Source organism: Triticum dicoccoides, chromosome 5B (assembly GCF_002162155.2).
Source record: "Triticum dicoccoides isolate Atlit2015 ecotype Zavitan chromosome 5B, WEW_v2.0, whole genome shotgun sequence".
In the NCBI taxonomy this organism is placed as follows: Eukaryota; Viridiplantae; Streptophyta; class Magnoliopsida; order Poales; family Poaceae; genus Triticum; species Triticum dicoccoides.
In genome coordinates, this window is record NC_041389.1 from 700,004,385 (window position 1) to 700,012,505 (window position 8,121).

Consider the following 8,121-nt stretch of genomic DNA (forward strand, 5'->3'; position numbering starts at 1 on the left):
ATAATGTTGAAACCAAAAGATGCAGAGTTAATAATGATAGTGCAACTTATTTATGGCACTGCCGTTTAGGTCATATCGGTGTAAAGCGCATGAAGAAACTCCATACTGATGGACTTTTGGAATCACTTGATTATGAATCACTTGGTACTTGCAAACCGTGCGTCATGGGCAAGATGACTAAAACGCCGTTCTCCGGAACTATAGAGCGAGCAACTGATTTGTTAGAACTCATACATACCGATGTATGTGGTCCAATAAATGTCGAAGCTCGCGGCGGGTATCGTTATTTTCTCACCTTCACAGATGATTTGAGCAGATATGGGTATATCTACTTGATGGAACACAAGTCTGAAACATTTGAAAAGTTCAAAGGATTTCAGAGTGAAGTAGAAAATCATCGTAACAAGAAAATAAAATTTCTACGATCTGATCGTGGAGGAGAATATTTGAGTTACGAGTTTGGTTTACATTTGAAACAATGCGGAATAGTTTCGCAACTCACGCCACCCGAAACACCATAACGAAATGGTGTGTCCGAACGTCGTAATCGTACTTTACTGGATATGGTATGATCTATGATGTCTATTACTGATTTACCGCTATCATTTTGGGGTTATGCTTTAGAGACGGCCGCATTCACGTTAAATAGGGCACCATCAAAATCCGTTGAGACGACGCCTTATGAACTGTGGTTTGGCAAGAAACCAAAGTTGTCGTTTCTTAAAGTTTGGGGCTGCGATGCTTATGTGAAGAAACTTCAACCAGATAAGCTCGAACCCAAATCGGAGAAATGTCTCTTCATAGGATACCCAAAAGAGACAATTGGGTACACCTTCTATCACAGATCTGAGGGCAGGATTTTCGTTGCTAAAATCGGATCCTTTCTAGAGAAGGAGTTTCTCTCGAAAGAAGTGAGTGGTAGGAAAGTAGAACTTGATGAGGTAACTGTACCTGCTTCCTTAGTTCATCACAAGAACCGGTTCCTGTGACAACTACACCAATTAGTGACGAAGCTAATGATATTGATCATGAATCTTCAGATCAAGTTTCTACTGAACCTCGTAGGTCTACCAGAGTAAGATCCGGACCAGAGTGGTACGGTAATCATGTTCTGAAAGTCATGTTACTTGACCATGGCAAACCTGCGAACTATGAGCAAGCGATGATGAGCCCAGATTCCACAAAATGGCTTAAAGCCATGAAATCTGAGATAGGATCCATGTATGAGAACGAATTATGGACTTTGGTTGACTTGCCCGATGATCGGCAAGCCATTGAGAATAAATGGATCTTCAAGAAGAAGACTGACGCTGATGGTAATATAACTGTCTACAAAGCTCGACTTGTTGCAAAAGGTTTTCGACAAGTTCAAGGGATTGACTACGATGAGACTTTCTCACCCGTAGCGATGCTTAAGTCTGTCCGAATCATGTTAGCAATTGCCGCATTTTATGATTATGAAATTTGGCAAATGAATGTAAAAACTGCATTCCTGAATGGATTTCTGGAAGAAGAGTTGTATATGATGCAACCGGAAGGTTTTGTCGATCCAAAAGGTGCTAACAAAGTGTGCAAGCTCCAGCGATCCATTTATGGACTGGTGCAAGCATCTCGGAGTTGGAATAAACGTTTTGGTAGTGTGATCAAAGCATATGTTTTATAAAAACTTTTGGAGAAGACTGTATTTACAAGAAAGTGAGTGGGATCTCTGTAGCATTTCTGATATTATATGTAGATGACATATTGTTAATTGGAAATGATATAGAATTTCTGGATAGCATAAAGGGATACTTAAATAAAAGTTTTTCAATGAAAGACCTCGGTGAAGCTGCTTACATATTGGGTATCAAGATCTATAGAGATAGATCAAGACGTTTAATTGGACTTTCACAAAGCACATACCTTGATAAAGTTTTGAAAAGGTTCAAAATGGATCAGGCAAAGAAAGGGTTCTTGCCTGTATTACAAGGTGTGAAGTTGAGTCAGACTCAATGCCCGACCACAGCAGAAGATAGAGAGAAAATGAAAGATGTTCCCTATGCTTCAGCCATAGGCTCTATCATGTATGCAATGCTGTGTACCAGACCTGATGTATGCTTAGCAATAAGTTTAGCAGGGAGGTACCAAAGTAATCCAGGAGTGGATCACTGGACAGCGGTCAAGAACATCCTGAAATACCTGAAAAGGACTAAGGATATGTTTCTTGTTTATGGAGGTGACAAAGAGCTAGTCTTAAATGGTTACGTCGATGCAAGTTTACACTGATCCGGACGATTCTAAATCGCAAACCGGATACGTATTTTTATTAAACGGTGGAGCTGTAAGTTGGTGCAGTTCTAAACAAAGCGTCGTGGCGGGATCTACATGCGAAGCGGAGTACATAGCTGCTTCAGAAGCAGCAAATGAAGGAGTCTGGATGAAGGAGTTCATTTCCGATCTATGTGTCATACCTAGTGCATCGGGACCAATGAAGATCTTCTGTGACAATACGGGTGCAATTGCCTTGGCAAAGGAATCCAGATTTCACAAGAGGACCAATCACATCAAGAGACGCTTCAATTCCATCCGGGACCAAGTCCAGGTGGGAGACATAGAGATTTGCAAGATACATACGAATCTGAATGTAGCAGACCCGTTGACTAAGCCTCTTCCACGAGCAAAACATGATCAGCACCAAGACTCCATGGGTGTTAGAATCATTACTGTGTAATCTAGATTATTGACTCTAGTCCAAGTGGGAGACTGAAGGAAATATGTCCTAGAGGCAATAATAAAGTTATTATTTATTTCCTCAAATCATGATAAATGTTTATTATTCATGCTAGAATTGTATTAACCGGAAACATGATACATGTGTGAATACATAGACAAACTTAATGTCACTAGTATGCCTCTACTTGACTAGCTCATTAATCAAAGATGGTTATATTTCCTAACCATAGACATGTGTTGTCATTTGATTAAAGAGATCACATCATTAGGAGAATGATGTGATTGACTTGACCCATTCAGTTAGCCTGGCACTTGATCGTTTAGTATGTTGCTATTGCTTTCTTCATGACTTATACAAAGTTCCTACAACTATGAGATTATGCAACTCCCGTTTACCGGAGGAACACTTTGTGTGATACCAAATGTCACAACGTAACTGGGTGATTATAAAGGAGCTCTACAGGTGTCTCCAAAGATAGATGTTGAGTTGGCGTATTTCGAGATTAGGTTTTGTCACTCCGATTGTTGGAAAGGTATCTCTGGGCCCTCTCGGTAATGCACATCACTATAAGCCTTGCAAGCAATGTGATCAATGAGTTGGTTACGAAATGATGCATTACGTAACGAGTAAAAAGACTTGCCGGTAACGAGATTAAACTAGGTTTTGGATACCGACGATCGAATCCCGGGCGAGTAACATACCGATGACAAAGGGAAACACGTATGTTGTTATGCGGTTTGACCGATAAAGATCTTCGTAGAATATGTAGGAGCCAATATGAGCATCCAGGTTCCACTATTGGTTATTGACCGGAAATAGTTCTAGGTCATGTCTACATAGTTCTCGAACCCGTAGGGTCCGCACGCTTAACGTTGCGATGACAGTTTTATTATGAGTTTAAAAGTTTTGATGTACCGAAGGTTGTTCGGGGTCCCGGATGTGATCACGGACATGACGAGGAGTCTCAAAATGGTCGAGACATAAAGATTGATATATTGGAAGCCTATATTTGGATATCGGAATTGTTCCGGGTGAAATCAGGATTTTTCCGGAGTACCGGGGGGTTCCGGAGCCCCCCCGGAGGTTAATGGGCCTACATGGGCCCTCAGGGAGAAGAGGAGGGCCGGCCAGGGCAGGCCGCGCGCCCCCTGCCCCTAGTCCGAATAGGACAAGGAAGGGGGGGGCGCCCCCCTTTCCTCTTTCCCCTTCCCCCTTTCCTTCTCCTACAAGGCAAGAGGGGGGAGTCCTACTCCCGGTGGGAGTAGGACTCCTCCAGGCGCACCCCTAGGGGCCGGCCGCACCTCCCCCTCCCTCTTTTATATACGGGGGCAGGGGGCACCCCATGACACACAAGTTGATCTTCGTGATCGTTCCTTAGCCGTGTGCGGTGCCCCCCTCCACCATATTCCACCTCGGTCGTATCGTTGCGGTGCTTAGGTGAAGCCCTGCGTCGGTAGAACATCATCATCGTCACCACGCCGTTGTGCTGACGGAACTCATCCTCGACACCCTGCTGGATCGGAGTCCGGGGATCGTCATCGAGCTGAACGTGTGCTGAACTCGGCGGTGCCGTACGTTCGGTGCTTGGATCGGTCGGATCGTGAAGACGTACGACTACATCAACCGCGTTGTCATAACGCTTCCGCTTTCGGTTTACGAGGGTACGTGGACACACTCTCCCCTCTCGTTGCTATGCATCACCATGATCTTGCGTGTGCGTAGGAATTTTTTTAAAATTACTACGTTCCCCAACACACAGGATCAAAAAGGATTCTAGAGACAAGAGGGAGGATCCAACCTGATACACATAGGTGCCACGATTGCTTAAACGCCCACTTATTTCATCCACGATTAATCATCATCGCCCTAGCACGAACGCCACTGATCAATCTAGCAAATCCAGGAGCATAGCTATAGGACGAGGGCATCCACATGTAAACCAGAGCATCACATGAGCTCCTACGATAGCAACTAAACATGAACAACAGCCTGCAAACCCTAAAATGGCATGGATCCACAACTACAGAGCTCAAGTAGGAAGCGATGCATGAGTAGGGCATAGAGCATCAACCACACGAGCGCCACATCAATATAGCCATGGCCATGTCCCATACAGTAGCCGAAGCAGAGGAGTGGGAGGAAGATGGACCTCACCGAGGGAGGTTGTAGCCGAGGCAGTACTCAGTGCACGCCGGGGTTGCGCCTAAACGCCGTCCAACCGGCAAGGAACCGCGTCGAAGTTGCGCCTTGCACCTCCCGCCGACGAGCACGAACGCATCAAACAACCTGTGTAAGAAAGGCATCGTTGTTTATCAGAAACAATTATTTAGGAATGAATATTTAATAGAAATGCATATTTTAGCACAAAGATATACACAGGAAAAATACATGAGCAGATCCTTCTATCAAAGGTTACAGAAAACAACAATATGAAATCAATATGTTAGTTATAAAATGTTTTGGTAGAACATATTCAAAACATCCATGTGCAGTAAAAAAGGAACTTGACCTTGCTGCAATCATCTCTGAACCTGACACTACAGTCTGAACCAGGGAAAAGGAATAACAATGCAGCTTTCTAGTCCTGACTGCTTTTCTTGTGAGCAAATGCATAATAATTTAGACTCAGGTGGAACTATACAGAACAAAAACAAAATTGCTCCAATGAAGCAAGTATTAACCAAATAAACATATAAAGTGTTAGATAAACAACTGAGCACGCACAAAATGGCTCCAATGAAGACTCCTGAGCACGCACACACAAAAAATATTGAAGGAGGTTGTAATTATACCACATCCTATCTATTTTGAAGTTGTAATGCAAACAGAGGTTGTACGAAACAAAACCTGCAATTTTAAAAAGGAGATACCTGATTAACATGGCTTGTGAAGGATCTTGGGTCTCTATGATGGAGTGAATGTGTCATAAATCCAATAATCTGTACTGGAAGACACCTACTTAACATTACCAAGAATACCTGCAAAGGGTGGATTTGATGAGCATAGAACATTGCCATGATTTAAACTTGCAGATCGGTAAATGCTGACTTGCGCATGGCAACAACCAAATTAAATCTGGCAATAATTATATCTTGCATCAGCAAGTCACATGACCAGGTAATATATTGTACACCGATAACATGAAACATGTGGTAGTGCATTGCACAGTGGCAGTAATCAAACATGATTATTAGAATGAACAAATTATAAACGTGACCCCTTCTAGATAAAGGTATATTCTACACTAAGAACATGCATCTACACTAAGAACACACAATTGCACAAAGAGGAATTAAGCATCCGTTACTCCAGTAATTATCCCCAATACCAACGTTGTAGTTAGCTGTATATAGGTAGAGATGAGTAGGTTAGAAGGAAGAATCTGTGATGTAAATGGAAAATGCCTATAGTGTACGACCTATTGTCACACCCAATTAATTAAACAATATAAATAATTGAAGTAGCGAGTTCCTGCAAAGTACAGATAAACAAATTAGATGTAAATAGTGTTCAATCAGAGATGCTCCGAGGTAAAATATGACAGTTTCCTCTGGCAAAAAAGAGAAGTAAATTCAATAGGAAATTCTAAACCTCGCATGTTTGAAAGCCAAGCTCATTTGAAAACCAAGGTGGGAATGAGCGCTAATCTTGATCCTGCAACCCGATACCTAAGTACCTGCATAAGCGTACATGAACCCCTAACACAAGCTTGTCACTATAATCACCGCTTCTGTGTTAAAAAAAATGCAGGGCACCAAAGGGAATGCTCTAGTTCTATAGAAGCGACAGGACCACGATGGATTCAACAACCTATCATGTCAATGGTCAACACACTGAACTGAAATGTACCATCACTTCCATATAATTGAGGATTTAAAGATTAGACTACAAGTACACAACATATAAGGATTTAACTTTTTCCCAAAATATTATATGGATTTATCAGTCAATCCACAAGAAGGGTGGCTTTAAACCCTAATATTCTTATTTTATTCTCCATAATAAATCCATTCAAGCAATTTATTTTGCACCATTGATCAAGTACTTCCGGTAAGGAACCATACACGGTGGTTCAGTCTGGTGCATACCACAGTAGGACCTAATTGGCCCTCTTCCACTTCTCCGCTACCGTCGCGTTTGGCAAACAAACAAAACGCAAATCAATATGACATTCATTTAATTAAACTAATCAGAAAACGTAGCTTTTGTCGATGGACGATTTGGTTCACCTCTTCTCATATCTACTGTACTGTAAATGGTAAGCACTTAAGAATGAAACTGAATACTTCATCCAATGGTCAATCCAGCTACCATGCCTAGCTATGCTGATGGTGATCAAGTTCAGAACCCTCATCATCTCCTAGAAGCAGAAAAAAAAATTCAAAGAGACGCTATATGCACAGAAGTTTTGGCAAGATAAAAGTTTCGGGCCTAAATATGCTTCTCTCAATCTTCTCTAAATATGTTTCAGGCCTAAATATGACATTCAAGAACACGCAGATAGCATTGCCCCATTGATGCGCTAGACTACAACTCACACACACGGGTTGTCGAGAAGTTCAGAAGAACGAAAAAAGGCAGGACAAGAAGGGCCACATGCGGTGGAAACATATAGGGTTCACAAATAAACAGGGAAGCATGGGCTTATGTTACACGTAAGACTACAGTTGTATTTGAAGATACAGAGAGTGGTTCAGAATGTTCATGAACGGCAGACCTTGTCGAATTCCTTGGACAGCCAGAGCGCAGCCCCCCTTCTCGAGCAGCACACATCCTAGTAAATAGTGCCCCTGCATCAGTAATCGAAGCAAGAACGAATGAAGCTCTGAAACCTCTGCACATTTTACAAATATACGGCCCAATTCCTCAGACATGAACCAATTAATGGTGGCATCAACTGAAAAATGAGGAATAATAATCTGTGTCAGTCACCTTGATGGAGGTGTCGTCGAGCGCGAGCGCCCTCCTGCTGTCCTCCTCGACCCTGGCCCAGTCCTTGCGGCGGAAGTGGCAGAGGCCCTGGTTCACCCAGTAGACGACGACGCAGGGGCAGAGCGCAATTGCCTGGAAACCAACAAACGAGCCAATCAATCAATCGCCTGGCATTCCACGGATCGAGCCGTCGACAACGAAGAAGGGGATTGGGGGAGGATGGAGGAGGTTTTGGGGGGTGCGTGCTCGCATCGGTGTAGCAGTCGACGGCGGCGCCGAGGCAGGCCGTGCGGAAGCACGCGTTGGCACGGAGCAGGCAGTGGACGGAGGAAGCATCCCTGCGTCGAGGCCTTCTTCAATGATGATCCGGCCAGGCCGGGCCATAGATGAAGACCTCCGTGCTAGATCCCTCTAGCCACTGTTGGCTTCACCCACGCCAATGTCGTGCACCGCTCGAGCACCCATCTCCTTCGCCA